This window comes from Urocitellus parryii, unplaced genomic scaffold, assembly GCF_045843805.1.
Source record: "Urocitellus parryii isolate mUroPar1 unplaced genomic scaffold, mUroPar1.hap1 Scaffold_43, whole genome shotgun sequence".
NCBI classification, from domain to species: Eukaryota; Metazoa; Chordata; class Mammalia; order Rodentia; family Sciuridae; genus Urocitellus; species Urocitellus parryii.
The window spans coordinates 5,327,636-5,355,385 of record NW_027553833.1 but is presented as its reverse complement, the minus strand read 5'-3'; the positions used below and the strand labels follow the sequence as shown (position 1 = coordinate 5,355,385).

The 27,750-nt window shown below is 35.6% G+C and overlaps 1 pseudogene; it reads right to left on the bottom strand.

Annotated features, from left to right (window-relative positions):
* Positions 1 to 27,750, bottom strand: part of LOC144252431 (transport and Golgi organization protein 1 homolog) — a 102,101-nt pseudogene that overhangs the window by 49,476 nt on the left and 24,875 nt on the right.

Below are 27,750 nucleotides of genomic sequence, written 5' to 3'. Positions count from 1 at the left end.
AAAAAGGTAGACCTAAATTTGAAACCAAAATTGATTCATGCTGAAAATGTATGTGGCAGCCAGAAAGGAAAAAGAAAAAGAAAGGTGTGTGTGTGTGAAAGGAATCTGACGACAATCAAAGGGAGATCAGTAGAGGAAAGGGATCAGGGGAGAGAGGAAAGCAGGTAAAAGAGAAATACTCGAGAACGATATTGGCCAAGTTTTATCACTGTATTGTACATATGCATGCAAACATAACAACAAATCCCACCATTATGTACAAGTATAATGCACCATGAAATATGGAAATAAAGAAAAATACCAAACCTAGTGAGGCGCGGTGGAATATGCCTATAATCCCAGTGACTCAGGTGCATGAAGCAAGAGGATCACGAGCTCAAAGCCAGCCTTAGTAAATCGAGGTGCTAAAGCAGCTCAGCAAGACCCTGTCTCTCAATAAAATACAAAATAGGTCTGGGGATGTGGCTCAGTAATTGAGTACCCTGAGTTCAATCTCTGGAACCAAATAATAATAATAATAGTAATACCAAATCTAATATGATCAAAACAATTCACCAGTAATTAGCCTGCATGACAAATAAAACAGAATATCCTTTATAGGAAGACAACATAATCCAGACTTCCTATGATGTATCATCTATAAATGACCAGAATATAATTAAAAAAATTTTTTTTGGTACCAGGGATTGAACCCAGGGGTGCTTAACCATTGAGCCACAACCTCAGCACTTTTTTGCATTTTATTTAGATACAGGGTCTCACTGAGTTGCTAAGTGCATCCCTTAGTTGCAGAGGCTAGCTTTGATCCTCCCGCCTTAGCCTCCTGAGTCGCTGGGATTATAGGCATGTAGAATATCATTAAATTTTGCCAGAATGCAAAGAAGATAGAAAAATGAGAACCACAAGAGAAAATATCACATATAAAAAAAGTTCCATGAGCTGACCCAGATGTTAGGATTAGCCGAAAAAAAATTTAAATAGTTTTAATAACTAATTTCAAGGAGTTAAAGAAAAGCTTAATCATAATGAATAAGTAGATATGGGTGTCAACATATAAATGAAAAAATTCTTTTAAAAGAAATAAAAAGTATAGTATTTGAAATGAAAAATTCATGAAACAAATCTATCATCAGATTGTATAGTGCAAAAACAGCAAAAAGTTAACTTGGAGATAGACCAATAAAAATTATCTGTTCTAAAAATCAGAAAGAAAAAAATAGAGACTTGGTTACTATCAGTACAAAGTGACCTAACATACATATAATTAGATTTCTAGAAGAATAGACGCATAAATTGTACAGAAAAAAATATTTAAGACAACGATGGCTAAAATTATCCCAAATTAACAAAAAAGATGTTAACAGATTTAGGAAACTCAGTGAATACTAAGGTTAGTTACAAAGCAAATCACACCTAGATGCATCAGAGTCAACTGTAAATAATCAATTAGGAGGAAAAAGGTCTTGAAGGCAATTAGAAAAAAGTGGTGTGTTTTACATTGGTAAAAATGACTAAAATGATAGCTGACTTCTTATCAGAAATGAGAGGTTAAAGTTAATGGAAAGGTTTAAGGTGCTAGAAGACAAAAACTGCTAATCCAGGATAAATACTCTTCAAAACTGAAAGCAGAATAGACTTTTTCAAATAAATAAAAAGAAAATTCAATACCAATAGATCTCTACTATTAATGCTAAAAGAACCTCTTCAGGATAAAAGGAGATGATCCATCAGGTAGAAACAGATGCACTGTGTGCTTTAGTTCACTGTGTAATAAACTTAATGGTTTAATATAAAAATTCTTTGTTATTTCTCCTTATTCTATGATTTGGCTTTACATAACCTGATGGGTCCTTTGCTCTAGGTATTTATTACTGCTTACGTGGTTTCCTTTAGCAGGAATTGTTTAACCAAAGGTAGAACTGACAAAATAGCTTCGTTTACATGTCTGCTAGCTCAACTGGTTGGGTCAGGCTTATCTCTTCAAATGCTTTTAGTCATTCAGTCATTCTAAAATTTTTTATTTGTTGATTAGATTTCTAGAGGATAATAGTAGAATGTATACACCTTCCCAGGGTGTTATGTCTAGGATTGGCATGGAATCACTTTCACCAAAAATATATTTTGTTCATTAAAACAAGACAAAAGACCAGCCCAGACTCAGTGGGTGGGAAAATAGATATTACTTCATAATGAGAGAAGCAACATGATACAGGAATGTGGAGAATTTGGGGTAGATATTTTTAAAGACAATGCACCATAAACAGAAATGAAAAGTACTAGAAATAGTAAAATGTAGGTAAATATAAAAGGCAATATGTATACATATTTATTCTTTTAATTTCTTGGAAACATGACTAAGGTAAAAAACATAGGGTATACAGCTGTAATATGTATGACGACAAAGCACAAAAGACTTGGGGAAATGTGAGAAAGTATCACAATTTAAACTATGAAAACTGTGATAAATTAAAGAATGCATTTCATAATTCCTGGAAACATTGCTAAAACAATAATGTAAAGCAATACAGCTAAAAGCTAGTGGATAAATTAAATAAAATTTAATTTTTATTTAATGTAATTTTATTTAATTACATTAAATAAAAATACATCATTAATAGTAAGCCAAGAAGAATGCAGAGGCTATACTAACATCAGATGAATTTAAATTCAAGATAAAGAGTTTTATAAGAGATAAGAAAGACATTTCATAATACTATAATGTGTTTTTTAAGAACACAGAAACATGACACCATACAACCAAACATTTATATGCCCCAAATATATGAAAGCTGACAAAACTGAAGAGATAAATCCATACTTTGAATTTTTAACAGCCTTTTAACAACTGATAGTAACAGTATAAAAAATCACTAATGATACACAAGAGTCTGAACAAAACTATCAACCACCTTAACCTTATTGACATTGACTGACAATGCCCAACAACTCCAGAATATATATTCTTTTCTAGTCCTCATGAAAATTTGCAAGATAGGTTATATTCTTGGCAAACTAATCAGTTTCAAAAAATTTTAAATATTGAATATCAGTTTGTTTGCTGATCACAGTAGAAATAAATGGGGTATTCTTTAATAAAACTGGTCATTAAATAAAAGCCCTGCAAATCATCAATAAACAGTGTTTTAGTTATCTATTGCTATATTTTTTAAAATTCCAAAATTTAGTGGCTTTAAAAAATAACCATTTGCCAGGAGTGGTGGTGCACACCTGTAATTCCAGTGGCTCAGGAGGCTGAGGTAGGAGGATCGAGAGTTCAAAGCCAGCCTCAGTAATGGCGAGGCACTAAGCAACTCAGTGACACCCTGTCTCTAAATAAAACACAAAATAGGGCTCGGGATGTGGCTCAGTGGCCGAGAGCCTCTGAATTCAATCCCCACTACCAAACAAACAACCATTTTATTTCTCATAATTTTGTAAGTCAAGACTTTAACCAAGGTTCTGCTCCAGTGTCACCTAGGCTCACCCATACAGCAAACGCCTGATTTAGACTACAAGGTCTGAGATGGCTTTGTATGTCTGGAACTAAGGTGCTGACTGTTGGCTTTATGTAGTCTCCCTTTCCATGTGGTCTTTCAAATGTCAGGGGCTTTCTTCAAATGGACTCTCCCTCTAGCAAGATAGCCTGGGCTTCTTTACAGTGTGGCACAGGGTACCAAAGAGAAGAAAAAACGAGTTTGTGCCTTTAAAGGATACAGTCAGTCCTTCCTCAAGTCTCAATCTTGGGTAGGATCTTGGTCCATGCATTTTGAGGGAATTTATAGTTGGATGACATTTTAATCTACATTACTATGTGAAATGTCTTTGTTTTTATGATTTCATTTTTGCTACATTGTTTCTTTTCCATACAATTAACTACAATATAGGATAATCTATTAACGATAATGTCTCTTCAATTGGTTGTGTGAAGCTTGCTCTATAATAATTTATATAGAAAGGACTCATGGGAATAATATTCTCTAAATGACAATTTCCTGATTTAAAAACATATAATTTGTAGCCAGTACAATAGTGCATGCCTATAATCCTAGCTACTCAGGAGGTTGACAAGTAGGAGAATGGTAAGTTTCAGGAGAGCCTGGGCAACTTGGTGAGACTCTGTCTCAAGGAAAACAAAAACAAAACAAACATTAAATGACTGCAGATGTAGCTCAGTGGTAGAGCACTCCTCAGTTCAATCCTCAGTGCTGGGGGGGAAAAAGGTCATTCATCACCATACTAAGATACTCCTTAGAGAAAAGTAATTGCAAGAACATTGTTCTCCTCCCTTGGGATATGTTTGTTTTTTTTTTCTAGATTGGAATCTAGAAAGCCTTTTGTGTGCTTTGTGCTCTCATTATGGTTATGTGGCTTTTTAAATCTTGTTCATGCCATTGGATATAATATCAGATTTTTTTTTCTGGTGGTGCTGGGGATTGAACCCAGAGCCTTGTGCGTGTGAGGCAAGTACTCTTCCAACTAAGCTATATCCCCAGCCCCAGTGGATTTGTTTTTTTGGAGGGGAATCTCTTCTCAACACATTTTGTGCCAGATTGTACTTGAGAAAGGGAAGTGATATGTACAGCATGGAACGATATTACTTTCTGATTTTCCCACTTTTTTTATCTTTTTAAAAAATTTATTTATTTTTAATCCTAACTTGTTATATATGACAGGATAATGCATTATAATTCATATTACACATATGGTACACAATTTTTCATATCTCTGGTTGTACACATAGTCACATCAGTTGTGTCTTTTTTTTAAGAGAGAGAGAGAGAGAGAGAGAGAGAGAGAGAGAGAGAGAGAGGAGAGGAGAGAGGAGAGAGATTTTTAAATATTTATTTTTTAGTACTGGGAATTGAACTCAGAGGCATGAACCACTGAGCCACCTCAGCCCTATTTTGTATTTAATAGAGACAGGTTCTCACTGAGTGCCTCGCTTTTGCTGAGGCTGGCTTTGAACTCATGATCCTCAGCTTCTGGAGTCACCAGGATTACAGGTGTGCACCACTGTGCCAGGCTAGAAAGAACTCTTGAATTAAGAAGCTCAGTAAGGGTGAAAGATCTATATAGTGAAAATTACAGAACCTTAAAGAAAGAAATCAAAAAAAGACCTTAGAAGATAGAAAGATTTACCTTGCTCTTGGATAGGCAGAATTAATATTATCAAAATGACCACACTTCTAAAAGCGCTATACAGATTTAATGCAATTCCAATCAAAATCCCAATGACATTCCTCATATAAATAGAAAAACAATCATGAAATTCATCTGGAAAAATAAGAGACCCAGAATAGCTAAAGCAATCCTTATCAGGAAGAGTGAAGCAGGTGGCATCACTATACCAGACCTTAAACTATACTACAGAGCAACAGTAACAAAAACAGCATGGTATTGGCACCAAAACAGACTGGTAGACCAATGGTACAGAACAGAGAGAGGATACAGAGACTAACCCACAAAACTACAATTATCTTATGTTAGACAAAGGTACCAAAAACATGCACTAGAGAAAAGATAGCATCTTCAACAAATGGTGCTGGGAGAACTGGAAATCCATATGCAACAAAATGAAATTAAATCCCTATCTCTCACCATGCACAAAACTCAACTCAAAATGGATCAAGGACCTGGGAATAAAACCAGAGACTCTGCGTTTAATAGAAGAAAAAGTAGACCCTAATCTCCATCATGTGGGATTAGGCTCCAACTTCCTTAATAAGACTCTTTTGGTGCCAGAATTAAAATCAAGAATCAATAAATGGGATGGACTCAAACTAAAAAGTTTCTTTCTTCTCTGCAAAAGAAGCAAATCTGTGAGGTGAATAGCAAGCCTACATCTTGGGAGCAAATCTTTACCCCTCACACATCAGATATAGCACTAATCTCTAGGTATATAAAGAACCTCAAAAGCTAAACACCAAAAAAAAAAAAAAAACAAATAACCCAATCAATAAATAGGCCAAGGACCTGAACAGACACTTCTCAGAAAATAATATACAATCAGTCAACAAATACATGAAAAAATGTTCATCATTACTAGCAATTAGAGAAATGCAAATCAAAACCACTCTAAGATTTCATCTCACTCATCAGAATGGCAGCTATTATGGATACAAACCACAATAAGTGTTGGCGAGGATGTGGGAGAAAAAGGCACACTCATACACTGCTGATAGGACTGCAAATTGGTGCAGCCAATATGGAAAGCAGTATGGAGATTACTTGGAAAATTGGGAGTGGAACCACCATCTGACCCAGCTGTCCCTCTCCTCAATCTATACCCAAAGGACTTAAAAACAGCATACTACAGGACACAGCTGCATCAATGTTTACAGCAGCACAATTCACAATAGCTAAACTGTGGGACCAACCTAGATGCCCTTCAATAGATGAATGGATTAAAAACTGTGGTGTGTGTGTGTGTACACACACACATACAATGGAATATTATTCAGCAATAAAAGAAAATAAAATCATAGCATTTGTAGGTAAATGGATGGAATTAGAAAAGATAATGCTAAGTTAGCCAATCCCAAAAAACCAAATGCTGAATGTTTTCTTTGATATAAGGAGGCTGATTCATAGTGGGATAGAGAGTGGGAGATGGGAGGAACAACAAGCTCTAGATAGGGCAGAGGGGTTGGAGGGGAAGGGAGGAGGCATGAGGTTATTAAAGATGGTGGAATGTGATAATTATTATCCAAAGTACAGGTATGAATACAGGAACTGGGTGTGAATATACTGTGTATACAATCAGAGATATGAAAAATTGTGCTCTATATGTATAATAAGAATTACAATGCATTCTGCTGTCATATATGAATAAAAAATTCTAAAAAAGGTCAGTAAAACCCTCTCACACCAGCCCAGATTGACTCCCTATTGCTGATACAGGAAAACAGTCATTTTAAAAATAATCATGAGGAAAAAAACAAAACAAAACAAAACTCCTTTCAAGTCTGAAATTCAAATATTTCAGAACAGAAAACGGACAAAAAGATAAATAGTGGGGCTAGGGCTGTAGTTCAGTGGCAGAGTGCTTGCTCAGCATGTGTGAGGCACTGGGCTCGATCCTTAGCCACCACATTAAAAAAATAAAATAAGGGCATGCTGTCTATCTACAACTAAAAAAAAAAAAAAATATATAAATATATAAATATATATATATATATATATATATATATATATATATATATATAAAGAGAGAGAGAGAGAGAGAGAGAGAGAGAGAGAGAGAGAGAGACAGACAGACACCAAATCTGGGAAAAAAGAAAAAGGAAGACAAAATGATCTCCTACACCTCATGGGTCTTTTTTTTTAATATGTATTTTTTTAGTTGAAGTTGGACACAATGCCTTCATTTTTACTTCTGTTTTTATGTGGTGCTGAGGATTGAACCCAGGCCCTTGCACGTGTGAGGTGAGTGCTCTACCGCTGACCCACCACCCCAGCCCCCCACCTCATGGGTCTTAAAAGACCTAAAGCACATGACATAGTCAGCACTGTTGATGAACACAATAAATGTCCATAAATATCATTTGCAATTTAAAAAACATTCTACTATTGAGAAGAGGTATCACTGTGCAAAGCACCATCATAAAGATAGCAGGTTTACCAAATAAACTCCAGAGAAGAAGTCTGTGTCAAGAGAGAAAAGGTTCAAATTTAATCCTTGAGACTGACAGGACCATAAACATTAATATCATCACTTGGATTCAAAGTCCAGCTTCAAGGGAACAAGGATTACTCTGGCAGTTCTTGGACCAGGAAGCCTTAAGAATGTCAACAGATGACTATAGGGCTGGGTAGGAAAGAGAGGTGCCAGAGCAGGACACAGGACTACCCGTGGGGACGCATCTCACTCACACCCTAGCTTGAGGTGATGGAGTCACTGGCTCACCTAACCCCAACTCACTTCCTTCCTCCCGCTCTCTGATCCCTCCTCCAGCTGCAGGCAGGGCATCAGAGGCCCACTGGCTGTTCTCTGTCTCTCCCAGGATGGACTCTAGGTCTACGTCCTCCAGGATGCTCCCCTCAGAAGACAGCAGTTTATCCAAGCCAAATTTCAGTATGTCACTCAACTTGAATGAAGAAAATGAGAGATCCAGTTAGTTCTCATGAAAACACAGATGAGGATGTGTGACTTGCTAAGTGTCTAAATGACACCAGGTAATTCTTTCCCTGATGGACTTTCTTCTCTTCCATCACAAATGACACCTGCCAGGCTGTTTTGGAGTTGGATGAGGAATAAGCAGAGAGGTGATAAATGATGATCAGAGATGTTGACTTTGACAATTATTTACAATACCAAAAAAATTTTTTGGCCTCCAATTTTTTTGAGGAGTGGGGGCAGATAAAATGATTCCCAGCATCTTCTATAGCACTTCTCACCAGCAATTTTTACAGGCACTTCCAGCAGTCCCCAGAGAAGTCAGAGACCCTGTTGGCTACCTTCTTACCTCTCCCACTGCCAAACTCTTATAAAGAAAAGGTGCCACTGAATACCTCATCTCACCATGAGCTGCCACCTGTCCTTGCCAAGCCGCTTTGCTACTACAGTGCTTTATGGGACCCACTTTGGCAAAACCATAACCACCCTGATCACCAGACCCAAAAGCCCTTTCTCAATTTCAATCTCCCTGGATAGTCCTGCGGTACTCCCCATCCTGCCCTCTTGCTCCACCTAGGGGATATACTCAGCCTATTTCCTACGGCTATTGGAACCAGAATCTTAGATAGTGTTACCTGGCTTTCATTTGCTACTTGCAACTCTCCACCTCCCTAAGTACTATCTCTTAGGAATTCTGAACCAATTGGGATCCACATCATGGGACTTCATTTTCATTTTGCCCTTTTAGATTTGGTTAGTTATCTCTATATTGCCTATTCTGTAACTTGGAAACTTTAGCTTGAAAATATCCAAGATAAAAACTATGACAAAAACTAAACAAAACCATAACTGTTATATTTATATTTAACCTTGGTGTACATATATATATATATGTATGTGTATATATATATAAAACCAAGCCAAATGGCTTTGGCATTTAGTACCCAAAACAGAAGAAAGCCAAGTATTTATGATGAGGCTCAGTCCATACTGGGACCCTTCACTCGTCCACTCCTTGGACTATGTCTCCTGGCTTCCCTCGCTACTGCTCACTCACAACGTGTCTTTAAGGAACTACCCATTTTTTAAATGAAAACCACTTTATTATAGTAACTAAGAGCATGTAGTTGGAAGTTAAAGAGTGCTCGGATTAGAGTCATGAATCTGATGTTTGGAAAATTTCTTAAGATGGAGGTAAAGACAACGTCTATCTCATTTTTTTGTTATTCTTCTTCTGAAACAACTGGAAAAAGTGCACGTCACACAATGCTTAGCACACAGTAAGCATTCAATAAGTGTTCACCGCATCTTTATCTGTTCTCTGTTTCTGTTGTGTTCTCCTTCTAAGACAAGGAACCTGCTCTCCTTTTTCAGGACTTCACTGCTCTATACTGCTTAGATTTATCAAACCAGAACCACGTCTTTTACTATTAGATTCTTTTAATAACTTAAAAAAAATGTCCTGCTGTATTTTGAGACCAGGCAGTGAGTTATCACCCTTGTTCCTGGCAACGATAAATAACTCACAGTCTGGTGGGGAGGAAAGAATCAAGACAGAACCAGAGTGTGATTTCTTGCCATGGCTTGTGCAGGAAGTCCCACCGAGGTCCTCTCCACCAGCCCATAGTTTGTACTGGCCCCAAGATCTGGTCCCATGGCAGAGTTTGTGCCTGTGCATTTCACAATGATGTGCTAGCAGCCAATGTCATAGAGAAACCCCTGACTGAATGCCTGGAGCTCCCTCCACTGGGGAAGCATCGAGCATCTGAGAATTTGTCTCCTCTAACTCCTGACACCTGTGCCTTCACAACAGCCCATGATGAGCTCCTCTCCCAAGATCCTGTGAAGAAGTGTATTTAGACACCTACAGTGTACATGCACCTCTCTCTCAAGCTTTCACCTTCCATTTGAAATTGCCTCTTCAATAGTGTGAAAATAAAATGCACAGCCTGCCCAGCCACCATGACAGATGAGCATGCAGAAGACTCAAAACACAAAAGGCCAAAGACTCCAGTTACTCTCTAAGATATACAAACGTCAAGCAAACAAACAAAACCTAGAGTTCTTCTTTCAGGTTCTAGTACCCCCAAATCTGTGAACCTTTCCTGCAGGTCAGTGACTCCCTAACAAAAACAGCACCTTCCCTGTCTGCAATGCTGATGTGTAAAGATACAGATGTGAGAAAACTGCCATTTTTAAACTCATGCTTGGGCTAGTTGTAAATTTGATGATTCTGCTTGTAATACTGTGTAATTTTTTCCCTTTCACATACCTCTTGAATTTTTTGTTTGATAAGCTGATCCTTTTAAAGCCTGGTTTTTCTTGCAAACTTTTCTAATTCCTTTCTTTTCTGAGTCTCCTTCTAACAATAATGTATATTGATTTTTACTACAAACTCTGTTGACTAAAGCCTACATTATCTTCATCCTTCTAATTTCTATCCCTATCTCCTACTTTCTACTCTCATCTTTCAGGCTTAAAGCCATCTTTGAACTTGCTCTCTCTCACTGCCTGCCTCAAAACAAGAGCCAACTCCTGTCATTTCTCTGCAGTTTCCTACAGCAGATCTTCCCACAGCTACTACCTTTTCTCAGACATTTATTACTCTCTTCATGCCTGAATCATACTAGATACTAGGGGTTGATCTCTCTGCATCTAATCCCTCAAAACGACCTGGGGTATATTATAATATAGGTTCAATTTTATCTCAAAGGCTGCTGCTAAGGAATAACTCCAAACCTCTTACCAAAAGAGAGCTCTCTAGGATATTCTAAGACAGCATTTGACTCCCATCTAATTTTTCCTTCTTCAACAAATTAACTCTAGTGCTTTCATCCCTATATCCTATGGCATAATTTTGAATTCCTAATCTTGTTCACTCATCTCTGAGTATGGAATGAGTACTGTGAGTCACTACTCAAAGGGTCTGGGATTAAGGAGGAGGTATGAAACTAATCATCACTGATTTAAAGAAAAAAAAAGAACTTAAACAAATTCTGAGGTAACTCGTGGCACACTCATCTTTAGAAGCCATGAAGAGATTAGATCCATGATGTTCAGTTACATGCTCAAAGTCATCCATCCAATAAGGGATAAGATGTGAATTTCAATCCAAGTTAGATGGTTCAAAGCTCATTTTCTTTATTCTATTTTCTCTGCCTTTAAATGCCACCCTCATTTTTAGCTTGTATGGCACCTTGCATGTAGTTAGGTACTGAGAGGGTAAGAATTAGGCCAATGAAAAAATGGGTAATTTGCAACAATGGGTGGTTAATGCTGGTCCTTTTTATTTGCATTCTCATCCACAGAGAGTACTAGTTATAAATCATGAGACTCTAAAAAGAATACATTTTACCTGGAGGTCAGGATCAGCCAAAGGTTTCTGGGCTCCCAGAGTAAAATGGTCTCTTTCTATGATTGTGTTGGTGAGCTGCAGTTTGGAGGCTGCTTTCCTATAAACTATTTCTTCCACAGTGTCTCGGCCAATCAGCCGGATCACTTTCCCAGCCCTGTACTGGAGTCAAATGAGAGCAGTGTTAGGAGTCTGCAAAGCTGGGGAAAAAAGCATGCCAGGAAAATACACCCAAAAGGAAGCAGAACCAAATGCCACATTGAGGGAAAAAGGAAAAAGACACTGCTCATTGGGACCTGAGCATTTGTTAGAGAAATCTGGCCTCAACTTCTTCCTGAACTTTTCCCCAAAAGAGGAAGAGGAAGGAAGACGAAGTGACCACTATTGGGCCTTCATCTGTAGCCAGGATAACCCCTGGCAGGCATGTTACCTCAAGTCAAAGGGTAGCTGAACACAACTTTGTTTCCTCTTTGTGGTACTGGGAACCCAACCCAGGGGAGCTTTACCATGAAGTTATAATCCTAGCCTTAAAAAAAAAAAAAAGTTTTGAGACAGGGTTTAGGTAAGTTGCAAGGTTGGCTTTAAACTTGATCTTCCTGCTTGTCTCCCATGCTGATAATGATTACAGGCATGTGCACCCACTGGCTTTAACTTCATTTTTAAACTGAATTAGGATCTAATGTGAGAAACATGAACTAAATAAATTCTAAGTTTCTTCTAATCATTTTGGAATTTAACTGTTCTTTTCAACAAAGTGAGTCTGAACTGATCATGTGACCACTGATCCCCCAACATGACTCTACAAGCCAGTAGCACAACGGGGTTCAAACCCAGTGGTCTCTAACTCCAACGTGGCACTGTTGTCAGGACTACACGGTCCACCTTCCTCCCCAATCCACAGCTGCAAGCCAACAGAGCAGAAAGGTGCCAATGTCTAACTCACTCACTTGTTCTGGCCAATTTGGTGAGCTCTGGCAGCTGCCCGCAAGTCATTTTGAGGATTAAAATCACTGTCAAAAAAAATAACAGTATCTGCTGCTTTTAAGTTCATGCCAACTCCACCTGAAAACCATAAAAAAAAGGAACATGATGAGCAACACACAAATAGGGAACTAGAAAATACACAAGGCAGGACTAGGTCCTAGTGAAAATCAGAAATCAGTCCAACTGACTGGTTTCATCCTTCAAACTGACATTTCTGCCCCAGACTTCAGGTTTGACCACCCTACAGTGGTCAAAAGTGCTACCTCACCTTCCATTGCATGAACTGGGAAAATTTAATTATCAAATATAACAGAATGAGAGGTAAGCAGAAGAAAAGGATGCTTAAGTTAATTGCGTGAAGACATTTAATATTTGTTTGAAAACCTTGATTGGATTTTGCTTCAAACAGTCTGTGAATAAGGACACAAGTTCTTTCAGAAAACAGCTCCAAAAATAAGAGGTCTGGGGGCTGCAGTTGTAGCTCAGTGATAGAACACAAGTGATAGAACACGTGAGGCACTGGGTTCCTTCCTCATCACCACATAAAAATAAATAAAATAAAGGTATCATCTGTTATGGTTTAGATGTGGTGTCCTCCAAAAGCTCACATCTGAGACAATGCAAGAAGGTTTGGAGGAGAAATGACTGGGATATGGCTTTAACCTAATCAGTGAATGAATCCCTAATGGGATTAACTGAGTGGTAACTGGGGCAGGTGGGTGTGGCTGGAGGAACGGGTTCATCAGGCACATGGCTAAGGGGTATATATTTTGTATCTGGACAGTGGAGTCTCTCTCTCTCTGCTTTCTGATCATGATGTGAGCTGCTACCCTCAGTCACACACTCCTGCCATGATGCTGCCTCCCCTGGAGCTCCAAGGAATGGAGTCGGCCTTCTATGGACTAAGACCTCTGAAACCATGAGCCCTCCAATAAACATTCCTCCTCCACAGTTGGTTCTGGTCACAGAGGTGAAAAAGCTGACTAAAACAGTGCCCATCTACAACTAAAAATGTATCTTAAAACAATGAGAGGTCTGCAGTGGGCAGTAAGAAACACACATGACCACACTTGCAGCTTCAACAAGGTAGGAAGACCTGACGCTAGCTATGATTAGAGCAGATGATACCTGCCTCTGAGTGGAGAAAACCTGAGAGTGTCTTCCTGTACTGGTTTCCACACTGATCAAAGAAGATGTCATAAAATCAGTTCAAGACAAGAACACTCAATGCAACAACTCTCTGCTCTTTCTCCAATGGTGCAGGAAAAGGCCAAAAGAGCACTTTGGGTTCAGGAATTTAGAGTACTAAGAAGCAAACTACAGGCTTCTCTTTGATAAATGTGGAAACTGTACAGAACACACTCTAGCCACGGTCGTTGGAGCTCATTGCTAAAACAGGCCTAAAAGGGCTTGTTCCAAGAACTGAATGAAGGGTTCCTTTCCACAAGGACTACTAACTCCCGGCTGGATGTAAGACAAGCCAGGCAGGAACATTCTCATTGAAGTCTTCCTATAAAATCAAAGTTGGAATAAAGAAATACTAATGACTGAATACGGAGAAAGGCTAAGTTATACCCAATAATAAGAGCTACACTTCTACTTTACTACTGCCAAGCACTGCTCATGGCACTTTACATGCATTGACTCTTTTAACTATCACAACAACCCTATGTCCTTGCTAGCACTATTCTCATTTTGCAGATGCTGAAATGGAAACAGCTAGATTAAGGGATTTATTTGAAGTTGCACCACTAGAAGATAAAACAGTCAGGATTCCATCCCATATTCCAGAATCTGAGGTCATTACTCCTGGGACAGAGACAGGGTCTCACAGTGTTGCCCAGGCCGGCCTTGAACTCCTGGGCTCAAGCCATCCTCCTGCTTCAGCCTCCTGAGTAGCTGGGACTGTAGGCATGCACTACTGTGCCAGGCTCCACAACCTTTTTATCCACTGTGTGCTAACTATCGAGGCAGTCATCTCATTTGAAAATGTGTTTGTGTTCCATAAGAATTATCTTTCTTGGGCTGGGGATGTGGCTCAAGCACAATTCACAATAACTGAACTATGAAGCCAATCTAGATGCTCTTCAGTGGATGAATGGGTAAAAGAAATGTGTCACGTATACACAATGGAATTTTACTCATCAATAAAAGAGAATAAAATCATGGCATTTGCAGGTAAATGTATGGCGTTGGAGAACATAATGCTAAGTGAAGTTAGCAAATCCCAAAACAACAAATGCTGAATATTCTCTCTGATATAAGGAGGCTAACTGATAGAGGGGTAGGGATGGGAAACATGGGAGGAATAGATGAAATCTAGATAGGGCAGAGGGGTGGGAGGAAAAAGAAGGGTAAGGGGACTAGCAAGGATGTTGGAATGTGATAGACATTATCCAAAGTAAATATATGAAGACACGAACTGGTGTCAACATAATTTATATACAACCAGAGATATGAAAATATGTGCTGTATATGTGTCATAAAAATTGTAATGCATTCTGCTGTCATTAATTTTTTTAAAAATCAATTTAAAAAACACTGGCAAAAAAGAAACAGAAAATGCAAAAAATAAAAATGAAAGAAAGAAAAAAAGAAATGAGAGAGTATATGCTAAAAACCAAAACCAAAACTAACAATAAAACCCCAGAATGCTTCCAGTAATCATACTGTAGAAGTATTGCAGTTTTATTCTTTGACTGATATGTATTATGGGACAAAAGAAATGAGCATTTATGAGACATGAAAATTAAATTATTCCCTCTATGCTTCCAAACCAGAGTTATCAATATGGAAGAAACAGTATGCAAAAAAATAAAGATGATAAATAGAAGCTCTACTCTCAATTAAGTATCAATATACACATGGAAGTATAAAGTTCATAAGCATGTATGTATATACACACATAAAATATATACACACATATAAAGACACGATAAATATGTAAAATATATACATATATACATATAAAGATATAATAAGTAAATACTTATATATACACATATTAAAGTATATCCTCAAATCCTCCCATCCCCCTCCAGTCTCTCCCAGGTCCAGTGGAACTGAGGGGTCCCTGAGTGCTGAAAGAAGGATGTAGTAATCACTGTGACCCAGCATGCCTGGTGCAGTCAGCCAATGACAGCACCTCCTAGCACCCTGGTGAGTGGTGCTGGTAGGTGGGTGAGAGGCCATAGGTCAGAATGGCCACTCCCCCCTGTAGACCTATGCTCCACTTCCAGTGGCTGAGAAAGTGAGTGTTGCATTTGTTAAAAATAATGTGTCTCTGGGCATTGGTCCCTAGATCCTCCCTCATACCATGGCAGGTGAACTGGTGCTTGTCTTGTATCTTCCTCTGATGTGGCTGGGACAGGAAGCTCCTTGCTTGCCTGCACAGGGTGAGTCAGAGTGCTGTCCGTCCACCCGTCTGTGACATGGGCAGATTACTGGAGAGTGACCAGGATGCAATATTTCTCTTTGTGTATTTATATAATCTAATATAGAAGAGTATTTTAAAGCCACAATTAAATATCAAACTTTTTTCACTAAAATATATTTCTTCTTATACACATCAAATTTTGTCTCTTGTTATTATTATCCCATAGATTTCTTGTGTGCTATATAAGCATTATGAACCTTCGTAGATTATTTTCACTTATATATCTTTTGCTAGTATATGCAAACAATTCATGCTAAGGTTTTATTAACATTGAAGTGAATTATATCTGATCAATATATTAGTTTTCTTTGGGGATGCACTTAAGTAATTTTAAATGATACAGAAAATTAAACTCACACTGCCCTTAACATAACACTTTCTCTTCTGTTATTTAGTAAAAATGGATCACAAAACTGTTAAATTTGTGCTGTTCTGCTGACAGTAAAACTTAATGAATGCCTGTATGCTATCAAGTGCAAGTTAAAAGAGTAGAGCTAAAGAAATTTTTTTATTGTATGTGAAATGTGAGTATTTTAGAAAGCGAATTGGCTAAAAGCAATTTAATGAGGTACCTTCTAAATTGAGGTGATAAGAAGGCTTTGTAGTGCTGCAGTCCGGCTGGGTAAAATAACCGGGAGGTGATAAACAACTTGAAGGTTGAAGCAGGAACTGCTTTATTGAGGAGAAACTCAGAGGGAACTGAGCACGAACTCAAGGTAGTGGGTACCCAAGGTAGCAGGCACCACTTTATTGCGGAACAGCAGAGGAATATATACCTAACTGATTACACACAGCTTGACTCAATTAGCATTATCTAGATACAGCAGTCAGCCAATAAGGAATCCTTATCATCTTAATGGCTCAGTGGCCTTGCCTCACAAACCACTCCTCCTGGCAAACTGCCAGATGCCATCTTGACTTGATTTGTGGTCCCCAACATTGTAGAAGTTGTGAGAAAGCAATTTAGATGTTCCTGATGATGTCTAAGAGGCCTGGGTGCCTAGAATCAATCTAAATCTGAAACTACTTCAAGGATATTGAATAGGAACACTGTGTCCTGTAACATTTTTGTATTTATCTTTGCTTGTTGATCTGCAATCACTCTTAAGACATTAACTATTTATTGTACTGTTCCATTTAAAGAGTCAGAGAATGAAGACATAAATCTCCAAAGACCAAAGTGATGTTCCTGAACAGGAAGTTTCTCTATGTGTCCTATATCCATGACTACTTTTTAATTTTTCATTATATTTCAACTATAATTGGAAAAACTCTCATATTACTTTCAGGTCTATATTCATTAAGTTTTGACTTATCTTTTGAATGTCCCAACTTCAAGAGATAAGTCAAAACTAATAAAAATAATTTATTATTTACCAAAGACATATTTAGCCTAAACTTCTACGATAAATATGTATTTGGTAAATAATAAATTAAAACACCTCATTATGTATAAAGCCATAAATAACTTTCTGCATCATTTATTATTTACTACCAGCAAGACATCTGTTAAGAGTTTACACACATTATCTAATTTAACCCCTATGGTTCCTAATAGGCTCCATTTAAAGATGCTCAAAGATCCCTGACTTTTCCAAGTTTTGAAATATTAATGGAGAAAATGGGCATTTTAACCCAGTTCTTCTCAGGCTGAAAACCAAATATATTATTGTTTAAAATATTAAATACAAAATCATAACTGTGTGAAAAATTTAATGAGACAATTTTTAATTTTACATTGAATTGGCTTTATGTAGAAAAGGCTAACGTAAGAAAAGGTAATGAGAGATTTGACTGCAAAATTATTTTAAATGACTTCACAAAAAAAGAATCCATAAATTGCAGATAAAATTAGTATTATATCTATCAAATAGTAAAAATTTACATGAAAAAGTGATATTATCAATTGAAAAAAAAATAATGCTTCTACAATTAGGAAGAGACAGGGCACATACCTTACTAAATAAGAAATACAGAGGCAGCATTAACATATAAGAAATGCTGAAATACATACTAAATAATATGTAAAATTTTTAAGGTGAAAAATCATTTTAGAATTTGGAGATGGGCAAGATTTTTCTAAAAAATCTAAAAATATTTGTAAAAGAAAAAAATTGCTTTGAAAGAAAGAAAAGGGAATTCCAGGTTTTAAATATGTTGAAAGGAAGAGAGAAAAAAAGGAAAAGGAAGAGTAATCAATATGAAAATCACTCAAATCAGTCAATGCAATGAAAAACCAAAAAAAAAAAAAAAAAAACCCAAATAAAAAACACCAATGTGCAACAGAATGATCAAATTTACTGGATTTAAAGTCCACTACTTATGGTGAAAAAAGATAAATTTATTACCACCATATATTACAAAGGTAATATATTACCTTAGATTAGAAAAATGAAGAACAGTGTTACTTTATTAGATAATATACAACTTATGCAAATGCCTGGAATTTTATTGAGTTTGAAGCTGAGAATTAAACCAAGTGTCACAAAGAGATTAATAGATTATCTCTTAGTGATAACATTTTTTTAAAATTTTTTGCCTACTAAGAGTTGTTTCAGAGTAATGTCTTTATTGTTTCCACAATTAAATAGCTGAAAACAACTGTGTTGTAAAAGATGGAGGACAATGGGAAAAGTTTAAGCTGCATTTGGACTAATCAAAGAGCAAATTAATGTATTTTCTGATTTTAAAAAATACTAAAAAATATGAACACCTTTTAGCTCATGAATATTCTTCCAAAATATAACAAGTATCATATATATATATATATATATATATATATATATATATATATATATATATCTACTTATATATGAAGATTACTGTGACATTTTTTATAGCATCTGAAAATTGGGTGTAGATTCTACAAGTCTATATAAAGGAATGGATTTAATTTTAGCATATCCATTATGTGAAAAAAAATTATTAACTTAAAATTATGATGCCAATTTATTTACTCTAATAATAGGTATAAAAAGGTAATAAAGTTGAAAAACACATGTTTGATCCTGGTTTTGAAAAATGCTAATCCAGTAGTAATGATTCATAAGATTATACAGAAAATATTAGCCATAATCAAGATAATTCTTTTTTTATTTTACACTGAACTTTATGAACATAAAAAATTGACATCCTATTCCTAAAGTATTGTTAGATGTTTGACAATAGGTAGAAATAACACAAAATCAGAGAATGAGTACTAATGCTAAAATTTAACCTACAACTTTATTTCCACCTATGTGAATAATGAAACACATTATTTTTAAGTGTTCCTCATTCTTTGGTCATTTGAAAATGTAAGGCTGTATATGAATATACTTTGAACATGAAATAATATTTATAAAATTACTTTTTTTCAGAATAAAGTTTTAGAACCCCTAAATTTTCTTATGCTTCATAAAAGCACTATTGTGGTTCTTACCAGGCCAATAATAATAACACTAATAATAAAAAATTTTTCAAGGCTGAGATTTCCCTTTCATGCTCAGAAGATAAACAGACAATTGGCACCAAATTATAGATTTGGGACAAACAAAACCTTGATCCGTCAGTACAAGTAGAGAAAGTGAAGCTCAAGTGCTACAAAAGGATTTGATAGTACAACAGTTTGTTTCTTTGTTTGTTTTGGTACCAGTGATTGAACTCAGAGGCCCTGGACTACTGAGCCACATCCCAGCTCTATTTTGCATTTTTTAGATATTTTTTAGTTGTTGATGGACCTTTATTTATTATTTATTTATATGTGGTGCTGAGAATAAAACACAGGGCCTCACACATGCTAGGCAAACACTATATTATGAGCCACAACCCCAGCCCTCATATTTTGTATTCTTATTTAGAGATGGTCTCACTGAGTTGCCTAGCGCCTTGCTGTTGCTAAGGCTGCCTTTGAACTCATGCGCCTCTAAGCCACTGGGATTACAGTTGTGCACCACCGTGCCTGGCTGATAGCACAACAATTTATTAAAGCAGAAGCATCTTCTGTGAATTTATTGGACAGCTTCTGCTAACACCCTTTCAAGTGCAATCATGGGTTTCTTTCATTCTAACTGATGACTGATTCCTTTCTCTTCTTCTGTCCAGATAACTTTAAGCTCCTCATCTTTATTGAATCTAACTTAGAAAACAAATGTGTTGTATTCTAACATCAAATATGAAACACATTTTTGTAATAGAATATTGTTGTCTTTGATTTTCCATATTATATCCCTAAAATCACAGACACTTCGAAAAGACATTACATTGTGTTTTATGAACATTCCAAATAATAAGTAGCTAAGATAAATATTTTCTGAACTCTGAATGTTAAAATCTGGTACTTCTTTATATTCTCATATTCTAAAATAGCTACTATTACTTCTTTGTATTTTCATATTCTAAAATGGCTAATATGATGGGCATAGGTGTTCAAACTGGAGAGATTGAGTAGGGGTTGAAAATTGTTCGCCTTGGTTTCTTCTACTTTAATTATCATTTTTAGTTGAGTTCCCCTTAATTTTATGTTGGAATACTATAATAATATTCTGACTCTCCTGTGTGTGTGTGTGTGTGTGTGTGTGTGTATTTTTCAATTTACTCTTTAAGCTCATATGTCTGATATCAGCACCTCCCTATATAAGCACCGTAACTGTTCCCAGTAAAAAGCAAAAGCAGACACACTTTAAATTTTGCATCTACAATTTACCCCTTTCCCTCAAATGTTACTTTCAATACATCATCATTTTGTTGTTAACAAGTTAAATATTCTCCAATTCTCCTTCTTCTATCCTCTTTGTTATTACCACAAATCAGTGTTCTGGGGTGGGAGACTCCCCTGAGAACATCTGAAAATGCCTAAAGATATTGAGATATTGTTATACTGGAGGTGAGGGAAATATTACTGACATCTAGTGAGTAGAAGCCTTGGTTACTGATAAACTACTACATTTTTACAGCAAAACCCCCAACAGCACAGAATTCTGCAATGCAGAACCATCATAATGCTGAGGTCCAGAAACTGCCTGAGATCAAGACATCATTAACTGGTAAGTAGATACCTGAAACAACAGGATGAATGAATGATCTCTCACTGTTGCTCTGGCTCCCATCCAAGACAAATTTCCACACTATAGCAGAGCCAGTCTGTCCAAAATGTAAAAAGAGCCTGTATTTTATACTTAAAACTTCAATTACTTAGTACAAGGGATGGAAAGCATTATAAAATTCTTCATAAATTATTTCCTCATTAACTCTTTAGTTTCTTCCCACCTCCCTTTTTCTTTCTTTACCAAACTTCAGCGCTACTGAAGAGTTTTCTATTATTTAAACGTTCATCTTCTCTCTCTGTTGTCTGATTTCTGACATTTTGATATGCTGAAGCTTCTGCATGATTGCTATGACACTCAATTGATAGGACTTGTTCCCTTTGGACATAGGTCCCCCTCTGAGGAAAAAATAGAATATAATCAGGAAAATGCAAATAACCACTGCATCACTGTAATTTCTGAGAGAGATTATTAGACTATTTTGGAAAATTAATTTAGTACATTTTATAATTGAGTTGGATTCTAAAAAACAAACACCCACCTCAGTTTGTTATTTTTGCCATTTTAACACACAATAAAATACTTCTGAGACAAAGTTTTTCTCCTGATTTGTTTTGGCACTGGAACCTGGAGTCATCCCCCAGGACAGAGTGGCTAAGGAAGATGGACTTCCCTTCATTTTCAGATGCCCCAGTTGTGTGAGCATTAAATATTATTCCATCTACTTAATAGCCAGGAAGTCACAAAATAATTGAGAAAAAATAGCAGGTTTTGAGACAGTGAGGAATTTTTCCTGCTTATACTTTAAGAAAGGCAAATCAATATGAACAAAATTTATAGTGATGTTAATTGGCTTAGGTAAGGTAGGGGATAGCCATTTGAACAAGTCACTGACATATGAAATGTTACCTTTTGGAATTTTAAGCAATTTTATGACAAAGGAAACTGATTTTGCCAATCTGAGAGACAGTGGAGACTTTTTCTCTTTGAATAAAATCATCCTATTGACTTAGATAGATCTCAAATTTTTGTATCATGCTGCTTGATTTTGCAAATGCCACTGTCCAATTTCCCTTAGATTTTTAAAGTTCTCCTGTGTAATATGTTGGAGTAGTTTCTTGGCCTGATGCGCCCAATTTCCCCTTTGTGACACAGTGAAAAAAAGGATACTGGTAATAGACATCAATAAGTTCCATTCCAATTTTAAAGAATTAGCATTTACATATTTAGCTTTCAAAAAATAAAAATCAAACAAATGTTATTCCTCATAAAAGACTTGTGACACAAAATATTTAATTTTTATATTTTTGCTGTTTCCTTCACTTATCCACAATAACATACTCTTTTTTAGATTGGAAGAGATAAAAGCTTTTGTGTTGATGACATATTAAAGAGAGAAAGTGAAATGAGCTTAAGTTTGATTTAAAAAATGTATTTTTCAGAATATGTGTAAGTTCAATTTTTATAAGCATTAAAACCAAGCATTTCTAAGTGATCAAACTTAACTCTTAAATTTATTCCATAGGTAATAGCAGGCAATTAAAAACTACTCCCCACATCCACAGAAGCATTATTTTACACTTGATAAACACAAGTACCTTTGTTTCATTATCTATTAGAGGATAGAGAAATAGTAGGCCTGACAAAAATATATGTATATATAATATATATGTATAATAGATGGGCATATTTAAGTATGTAAATTGTATCTCTGCCTGTCTTAAAAATTGCTAATTAATAAAGTGAATGCCATTCTAATTTTATTCTGTTTAAGAGGTAATTTATTCAAGAATATTCAGAAATCATCTATCTAATGGAAGGTTAGATTTTATTAGCATAATCCAAAAGTAGCATTTATTACTGGGGAAAGTAAGTGGTGTGGGGCTTTCATTTGGGCTTTAAAGTTTATGTCCACCTGCACTGTAGAATTATTACAAGAAGTTCCTTGTCACAAAATATAGAATTAATATTATAGCTCTGAATATTGGATATAATACACAGTAACTAGAAACTTTAGATATATTTTCTATTTAGATTATTCTTTCATTCTTCCTTTTATATACTAGATGTTGATGATATAAAAAATGATACAATATAATATCAATCCTGAAAGAATTTGCATCATAATGGAGAAGATATTTATTTGTAAAAACAGACAAAGCACACTTAATGTTATGATTAAAGCTTTTGAAAAAGTATATGGAAATTAGATTAATAAGCTCTCACTTCTATTAGGATGGGAAAGTAATGATGGTGCAGCAGAAATTCTTTGGGGCATGAAAAAAAGAGAATTCAATGTGGAACTTAAGGAGCTAGAGGCAATGGAGGCTATGTTGGCAAATGTTAAGCATAAATAGAGACAGAGAAGCAATAAAAATCAGAAGAGGTAGGAATTGTGTGAAGCGAAGGAATGATGTGAACAAGTATTAGTGGGGCTGAGTTTGTTCCTACAGGGAATTTGGAAGACTATTTGTGATCATGCTTGGAAGAGCTGGGGGACATATGAATAAATATTGAGTTTATTGCATAAATAATAGAATACTTTCTTACTTTTGTGGGTATGGCATGGTTAAATGTTTATTTTAGAAACTAATGCTTGTGAGAGGGGAGAATGGCACACTTGAGAGAGGCTCATGACAGGAAGAGTAACCAGGGGCAGGTCACTGTTCTCTAGGCCAGAGATAAGAGAAAGGAGGGTTGTAAGCACTGGCAATAATGACAAAATGAGAACTTATTTAGAAAGCAGAATAAACAAAACATAATAGTAAGGATTTGATTTTTATTTGGTTTGTTGTAGCTAAAATCACAAAATTTAGAGATTTAAAATTGCCTATAGTTATGTCTCAATTATGGTAAAAACTGAATTAAAATAATTGAATACTTGGTGTGTCACAGCAACTCATGTGGTGGGAACAGCAGCAGTGGCCAGGCAGCACAGTTTCAGAAGGTTCCTGAGAGCCACTGCCTGCAGCACCTGCATGAGCCTTGTGCTCTCAGCCAGGAAGCTCCAGAGGAAGGTCAGCTCTGAAGAAAGTGAGGCTAAGAAGAAGCCTAAGAGGAGGTCTTCCAGGCTGTCTTCTCCGACTGCTGCTGCCAAGGCAGATGCCAAAACCAGAAAGGTTTTCTTTCATAGTCAGCAAATGGAAATAGTGATGTGAATGAATAACTGTGATATGAGGTAATAAATGCAGTTTTGCAAATATTTCCAAAATAGAACTGACGGGAAGCAGCAAGTCATCAAGGAGACTGTATAAAGTGTATGTTCACAAAAGGGAGATTTTATAAGGATCCCAAAGAGGAGTTGGATATTTCCAGATGGAGCAGAGTGAGACTGAGAGGTCTGTGAAAAGAAAATAGGATTTCAGGAGGTGCATCATCATCTGCCTAACTAGAAATATATTAGACAGTTAAGGGAACTGAAAGACTTTAATTTGATTGAAATGCACAATATAATTCTACAACAAAGGGAAAATAGGCAAAAGAGAAATTAGAGAGTACATTGCTTGGTCCTTTAAAAAGCAAAGACAAGAATAACATGGGGACATTTATATTTTAGAATAATCTCATTGGCTTTATTGCTGACGATGGGATAACAGATGTAAGACCTATGAATGAGGGGCTCAGAGTAGAGTTTACTATATTTTAGCAGAGAGATGATACAAATTTTAATGTCATTATCAGTTACCAGACAATGTTATTTAGAGTCAACAAAATATGATTACATAGAGAAGTAAATTGAGAAGTAAAGTTGATATATGTTTGATTTGATATATTTTGACCTGGAATTTATATATTTTAAAAAACCTTTTATAATTTACACTAAGTGTTTACTGTGCCTCTATAGATGAAATATTTGAAGGATTTACTGAGTCTGACAATTTTAGTGTTTTAGCCTCCTGATTCATTAATATAAAATGTTACATTTTAAGTAAGGGAAGTATTTTTTGTTTGAATTACTGCTGTCTAAAAAAGATATTTAAATGATTATATCAAACAAGAATTTATTATGTCTGTTTTTATTATTTAATTTTCCTTTTAATGTGTTATGGAAAACAAAAGTTTAATAATGGAAAATTACATTTATTTTACATAATTTTGGAATAATTTTTAGCTAAGTTATCTAAGGCAAAAAATAAAAAGTAAAGTTTTACAAAGCCAGATATGTGGTAGGAGGTGGGAGAACTAGAGGTGTGCAAAATTTGTGGTTAGAGACTGATCCTTCCCATCTCTTCCAGATGCTTCCCTTATTCTTAACATTTCTCAAAATTTGATATTGATACTCTCTTCTCACATTTTTCCGAAGAGGCAATTACATTACTTTCTATGATTGCAGAAAGTTATGATTACATTATATTAGATTTTGACACTAAATTACACACTGGTGAGAAAGCCATGCTCTTCATTTGGTTTTTATTTTCATCACTAAGACAATACAAAGGTGACTCCCATTCTGTAGTCACAAGTTACTTCAATATTCCTAGTAAAACATAACAGAAACATATATATGTTTTATTTCATTAAGATCTCCTGAAGGGAGACAATTCTTTGTTGTATGCTAGAGCCTTTTTCCCCAAGTTTTGAAAAGCAAAATGTCTCCAGGTATTGTCAACTATCTCCTAGACTATGAATATGGGGAAGAGGCAAAAACTTCCGTGATCCAGATGCAAAAGAAACATTAAATGTTTAAAGATATTTCATCTTTTAAATTCTAATGAAATGCCCAAACAGAATTCTTTTTTTAAAATTTAATTTTTAGTTGTAGTTGGACACAATTAGAATTACTGTAATTATCAACTACTTTCTATAAGCAAATAGAAATGATAGCTAAATAATCTTTAAGTGAATAATATTAAATATCACAATTATGAAAAAAGTAAAGAATATGAGTTATTTAATATTTTCTTTCAAATTCCAACTCACTGTTTTGCCTGGAATTACACTACATTATGTTGAAGTAATTGGTAAACTATACTATTATGAGTGTAAATTTTACAAATATTGAAATTACTGCATTCTGAATAAAATCACAAACTCTTAAAATGGGATATTTAAAGAGGGGAAAATAGTAACTAATACAACTATCTAAAAAATTTATTATACTTTACTGGGCAGTCATAGTCATGGCATTCTTATAAATATTTTTTAAAACATTTTTTTGTAGTTGTAGATGGACAGAATGCATATATTTTATGTTTTTTTTATATGGTGCTCAGGATCAAACCCAGTGCCTCACACATGTTAGGCAAGCATTCTGCCAGTAGCTTCAGCCCCAATCCCAGGCATTCTTTTAAAGTATCATTAAGTTTACACATATTTTTTGGAAGGGATTGAGTATTTGTTCATCTATGATCAACACTTTTAGGCTAATTTTCTGTTTTAACTCAAGTTTTAAAAAAAAAACCTGCTTTTATTCACATTAAAAACAAACTGCTTGATATGTACTCAATAATTAGATGATGAATTAAGATGTAATTTTTCCAATAAGTAGGATGTGGATGCACTGGAGCAAACACCAGCAAGAGTGAGGGCATGCTGCTAAACTGTCTCACCTACTTTTATCATGCTGTATCCACTTTAGGGATCCAATTTATGTGGTAAACAAAACTTTCAACAAATTCATTTCATCCTCACAATAATTATACAATGGGGAGATCAACTTAATCTTCATTTTACAACTTGGAAAACTGAAGAACAAAAATATCCCGTAACTTATATAAAGTGGCATGCCAATAGTGGCACAGCATGGATCTGAACAGTCTGGCTTCAGTAGCAGGATTTTTCCAACCTCAATAGACACACAATTCAGTTAGCAATCTTATTAAATTCAGATTCGGACTCAGTACTTCTGGTTAGGGGAAAACAATATTCTGATTTTTAACAATCACACCTGTGATACAGATGTTGCTAGTCTGAAGATCACCCTTTAATTAGCAAAGTTCTAATCTACACTGGACAATAGTGAGAGATATGGCAACCATCAGAAACACAGTTTATACTCAGAAAATTACTCTTACGTGCAAATTGCCAACTTCTGATTTAGAACTTATGCTACTTCTTTTTCTTTCTTTTAAAAAGGGAAGTTAAGGGCTGGGGATGTGGCTCAAGTGGTAGTGCGCTCGCCTGGCATGCGTGCGCCCCGGTTCGATCCTCAGCACCACATACAAACAAAGATGTTGTGTCCGCCGATAACTAAAAAATAAATATTAAAAAATTCTCTCTCTCTTTCTCTCTCTCTCTCTTTAAAAAAGGGAAGTTAACAAAATTTGCAAGTATTATAGTATTTACAAGTATTATAGTAGCTAATTTCAGGTTTTGATAGTCAACATATGATTAATATAAACTTGAAACTGTAATATCTACCCCCCATAAGGCCTTCCATTCATCCAAAAAGGATTTACAATTACTCTTAAATATCTTCTTTAACATAGATTCAGTCCAAACCCATTAATATTTAGGAGTACATGTTTGTACCCTCTATACAGGAAAAGAAATTCAAGGTTAACTTAGAAATCCAGCACCTTTCCAAACTTTTGCTGTTTACACAAGTGCTAACTCTAAGTGGAAAAGGAAGCACATCCTTTGATAAACAGAACGTAAATGTCAACACATTACTAAACAACTCTCGTCCATAACTTTCTGTAAAACAAAGGGATGTTCATAATAATTTCCCTTCATGCTCACTGGTGAATTGATTTTTATACCGTAATCTAAAATATAGAATGTAAAAAGTATAAAAGTAAACCAAAAAACATATATTATTTCCCTGTGTTTAAAATGCATTGGCCCACAGGCCTTCAATACTTAAAACCTAAAATACCATCAAATCATTAGAAATTAA